The 5,000-nt window shown below is 52.7% G+C and overlaps 1 non-coding gene across 1 annotated transcript in view; it reads right to left on the reverse strand.

The window, feature by feature from the left end:
- The window catches only part of LOC126453709 (small subunit ribosomal RNA), a 1,909-nt gene extending 683 nt beyond the window's left edge, over window positions 1–1,226 (reverse strand). Inside the window, exon 1 of the ribosomal RNA XR_007585002.1 lies at window positions 1–1,226. This exon is cut by the window's left edge and continues 683 nt beyond it. This is a non-coding gene — a ribosomal RNA (small subunit ribosomal RNA).
- Window positions 1,227–5,000: the final 3,774 nt, after the last annotated feature.

A 5,000-nucleotide genomic window follows, 5' to 3' on the forward strand; every position in this document is an offset into this window, starting at 1 on the left:
GCTTTGCAACCATACTTCCCCCGGAACCCAAAAGCTTTGGTTTCCCGGAGGCTGCCCGCCGAGTCATCGGAGGAACTGCGGCGGATCGCTGGCTGGCATCGTTTATGGTTAGAACTAGGGCGGTATCTGATCGCCTTCGAACCTCTAACTTTCGTTCTTGATTAATGAAAACATACTTGGCAAATGCTTTCGCTTCTGTTCGTCTTGCGACGATCCAAGAATTTCACCTCTAACGTCGCAATACGAATGCCCCCGCCTGTCCCTATTAATCATTACCTCGGGTTCCGAAAACCAACAAAATAGAACCGAGGTCCTATTCCATTATTCCATGCACACAGTATTCAGGCGGGCTTGCCTGCTTTAAGCACTCTAATTTGTTCAAAGTAAACGTGCCGGCCCACCGAGACACTCAATAAAGAGCACCCTGGTAGGATTTCAACGGGGTCCGCCTCGGGACGCACGAGCACGCACGAGGCGGTCGCACGCCTTCGGCTCGCCCCACCGGCAGGACGTCCCACGATACATGCCAGTTAAACACCGACGGGCGGTGAACCAACAGCGTGGGACACAAATCCAACTACGAGCTTTTTAACCGCAACAACTTTAATATACGCTATTGGAGCTGGAATTACCGCGGCTGCTGGCACCAGACTTGCCCTCCAATAGATACTCGTTAAAGGATTTAAAGTGTACTCATTCCGATTACGGGGCCTCGGATGAGTCCCGTATCGTTATTTTTCGTCACTACCTCCCCGTGCCGGGAGTGGGTAATTTGCGCGCCTGCTGCCTTCCTTGGATGTGGTAGCCGTTTCTCAGGCTCCCTCTCCGGAATCGAACCCTGATTCCCCGTTACCCGTTACAACCATGGTAGGCGCAGAACCTACCATCGACAGTTGATAAGGCAGACATTTGAAAGATGCGTCGCCGGTACGAGGACCGTGCGATCAGCCCTAAGTTATTCAGAGTCACCAAGGCAAACGGACCGGACGAGCCGACCGATTGGTTTTGATCTAATAAAAGCGTCCCTTCCATCTCTGGTCGGGACTCTGTTTGCATGTATTAGCTCTAGAATTACCACAGTTATCCAAGTAACGTGGGTACGATCTAAGGAACCATAACTGATTTAATGAGCCATTCGCGGTTTCACCTTAATGCGGCTTGTACTGAGACATGCATGGCTTAATCTTTGAGACAAGCATATGACTACTGGCAGGATCAACCAGGGAGCTGCGTCAACTAGAGCTGAGCAGCCGGCCGCCCGGGAGTGTGTCCCGGGGGCCCGCGCGAACACGCAAGCGTCCGCTCAATTATTCTGCAAACAGGAGGAGGCTGAGCTCCCCTGCACAACACACCTCGAAACCCTCTCAGGTCCCGGCGGCGCGCAGCGCCGTCCTAAGTACTTGGTCGGGTTCGAGAGAGGCGCAATCGCCCGGAGTTAGGCGAGTAGACGCTTTAGGTGCGACCACCCGTGCTCCCAACTGAGCTTGCCGCTGCCGACAGAGGCCCGGGAGCGTGCTGTCGTGGCATTGCCGGCGGGAGACAACACGCGCCACCTACGGTGACCGGCAGCTCCAACGCCAGCGCCACAGAAGGACAAAAGCCCTACTTGGGTGCCGAAGCGAACTCTCCCAGCACAGCGCACGCGCCAACACGTCCGCACAGCTGCGATACAAACCACCTGCGAGAACCGCTGGGGCGACCGAGCAGCAGACGGCGTCGCGGCGCCGAGCGCCGGGCGGCGGCGCATCCTCAGCGCACAAAGTCCTCAATCGGACCAGCACACTGCAGATGGCCACCGCGCTTCGCACCGGGCCCGCGAGGACCTACTTTGGCCGCAAGGCGCCGCGAGCAGGGGGCGCCGGCGCGCAGCTGCGCCGCCTGCCGCGTCCGTCGGCCGGCGCGCCTGCCACCGGCCGCCCCCACGAGCCGGCTGTAGCGCGTGCGCCCACGCACCGCGCTGCCAGCACGCCGGGCGGCCCCCCCTCACCGGCCGGGGACGGTCCCACCCAGCCACCGCCGCGTATCGCCTCACACCCAGATCCCCTTTCACGTTCGTGGGCATGGTGGGTCCCCTTTCACGTTCGTGGGCATGGTGGGTATCCCTGAAACAACCGGTTAATAGCTCGACCGATCGTCGCCAACACTGATTCACCTCTAGCGAGAACAACCGCACCACAACGGGTTACCGGTTGTTCATTTGCGTAACGTCACCAGCAAACGTACACGTCCATCGCCATTTGCAACGAGTATTGCATGCCTGTGTCAGGTGTCACAACACACTACGTCTGCCCACATAGACGCAACAACATGTGCACGCCTAGAGAACACGTGGAAGGTAGACCCCGTACGTATGCGGTGTCCATTGCGCGAACGACTGTCAGCCCGCCTCTGCAGCATGTCGCAGATGTGGAACGCGGTGCAACATGCTATCACGGTGTGTGAGAAGAGACGACTACGTCCGAATACACGCTCCACTACATCAACAGACTGCTCATGCTGATCGCCATCCAGGGCGTCCGTTCCTCCCACACGTCTGTATGGCGTACCACACTGCAATCCAGCTCTTATAGGGAGACGACACGTAGCTGCGTGCACAATATTTGGACTGTATGGTCCGCCGTTGCTAGGCGCTGTCGTCATACGGTCACATGGGCCACGATGTATCATTCAGTACATACGGAGCAATGTGCAGTACAGTTTGTGGGTTTTGCGTACATCGGCGGACAGGTGACAGGCCGTACCACAACGTAGGCTGAGTACGTCGGCATGCGAAGGGCATTGAACATGCAAACTTCTCACCGACCAGCTTGCGAAGGCAGGGGGGAAGGGGGGGGGGCATGTACGTCCTGCTGCTATCCACACTACAGTGTATAGCAGGAGCATGTGGAAAGTCAGCAACACCTGCAAGGTGTTTAACATGACGCGATACACAGGGGACCGGGCAGTGCGAGTAGCGAACTATATTGCGAGGGTTGCGGTTAGGCAACACTACACTACTTTAACGGGTTGCATAACAATTACAGAGCAGGTTCAGCGACAACGTGCGTCAGGTTAAGGCGCAATATAGTTTAGGTTACGGCGCACTTTAGGTTAGGTTAAGGCACATTATAGGTTAGGTTAAGGCACAACATGGGTTACGTTAAGGCACAACATGGGTTACGTTAAGGCACAACATGGGTTAGGTTAAGGCACAACATGGGTTAGGTTAAGGCACAACATGGGTTAGGTTAAGGCACAACATGGGTTAGGTTAAGGCACAACATGGGTTAGGTTAAGGCACAACATGGGTTAGGTTAAGGCACAACATGGGTTAGGTTAAGGCACAACATGGGTTAGGTTAAGGCACAACATGGGTTAGGTTAAGGCACAACATGGGTTAGGTTAAGGCACAACATGGGTTAGGTTAAGGCACAACATGGGTTAGGTTAAGGCACAACATGGGTTAGGTTAAGGCACAACATGGGTTAGGTTAAGGCACAACATGGGTTAGGTTAAGGCACAACATGGGTTAGGTTAAGGCACAACATGGGTTAGGTTAAGGCACAACATGGGTTAGGTTAAGGCACAACATGGGTTAGGTTAAGGCACAACATGGGTTAGGTTAAGGCACAACATGGGTTAGGTTAAGGCACAACATGGGTTAGGTTAAGGCACAACATGGGTTAGGTTAAGGCACAACATGGGTTAGGTTAAGGCACAACATGGGTTAGGTTAAGGCACAACATGGGTTAGGTTAAGGCACAACATGGGTTAGGTTAAGGCACAACATGGGTTAGGTTAAGGCACAACATGGGTTAGGTTAAGGCACAACATGGGTTAGGTTAAGGCACAACATGGGTTAGGTTAAGGCACAACATGGGTTAGGTTAAGGCACAACATGGGTTAGGTTAAGGCACAACATGGGTTAGGTTAAGGCACAACATGGGTTAGGTTAAGGCACAACATGGGTTAGGTTAAGGCACAACATGGGTTAGGTTAAGGCACACCATGGGTTAGGTTAAGGCACACCATGGGTTAGGTTAAGGCACACCATGGGTTAGGTTAAGGCACAACATGGGTTAGGTTAAGGCACAACATGGGTTAGGTTAAGGCACAACATGGGTTAGGTTAAGGCACAACATGGGTTAGGTTAAGGCACAACATGGGTTAGGTTAAGGCACAACGTAGGTTAGGTTAAGGCACAACGTGGGTTAGGTTAAGGCACAACGTGGGTTAGGTTAAGGCACAACGTGGGTTAGGTTAAGGCACAACGTGGGTTAGGTTAAGGCACAACATGGGTTAGGTTAAGGCACAACATGGGTTAGGTTAAGGCACACCATGGGTTAGGTTAAGGCACAACATGGGTTAGGTTAAGGCACAACATGGGTTAGGTTAAGGCACAACATGGGTTAGGTTAAGGCACAACATGGGTTAGGTTAAGGCACAACATGGGTTAGGTTAAGGCACAACATGGGTTAGGTTAAGGCACAACGTAGGTTAGGTTAAGGCACAACGTGGGTTAGGTTAAGGCACAACGTGGGTTAGGTTAAGGCACAACATGGGTTAGGTTAAGGCACAACATGGGTTAGGTTAAGGCACAACATGGGTTAGGTTAAGGCACAACATGGGTTAGGTTAAGGCACAACATGGGTTAGGTTACGGCACAACATGGGTTACGTTACGGCACAACATGGGTTACGTTACGGCACAACATGGGTTACGTTACGGCACAACATGGGTTACGTTACGGCACAACATGGGTTACGTTACGGCACAACATGGGTTACGTTACGGCACAACATGGGTTACGTTACGGCACAAATTAGGTTAGGTTACGGCACAAATTAGGTTAGGTTAAGGCACAAATTAGGTTAGGTTAAGGCACAAATTAGGTTAGGTTAAGGCACAAATTAGGTTAGGTTAAGGCACAAATTAGGTTAGGTTAAGGCACAAATTAGGTTAGGTTAAGGCACAAATTAGGTTAGGTTAAGGCACAAATTAGGTTAGGTTAAGGCACGATA

Source organism: Schistocerca serialis, unplaced genomic scaffold (genome assembly GCF_023864345.2).
Source record: "Schistocerca serialis cubense isolate TAMUIC-IGC-003099 unplaced genomic scaffold, iqSchSeri2.2 HiC_scaffold_956, whole genome shotgun sequence".
In the NCBI taxonomy this organism is placed as follows: Eukaryota; Metazoa; Arthropoda; class Insecta; order Orthoptera; family Acrididae; genus Schistocerca; species Schistocerca serialis.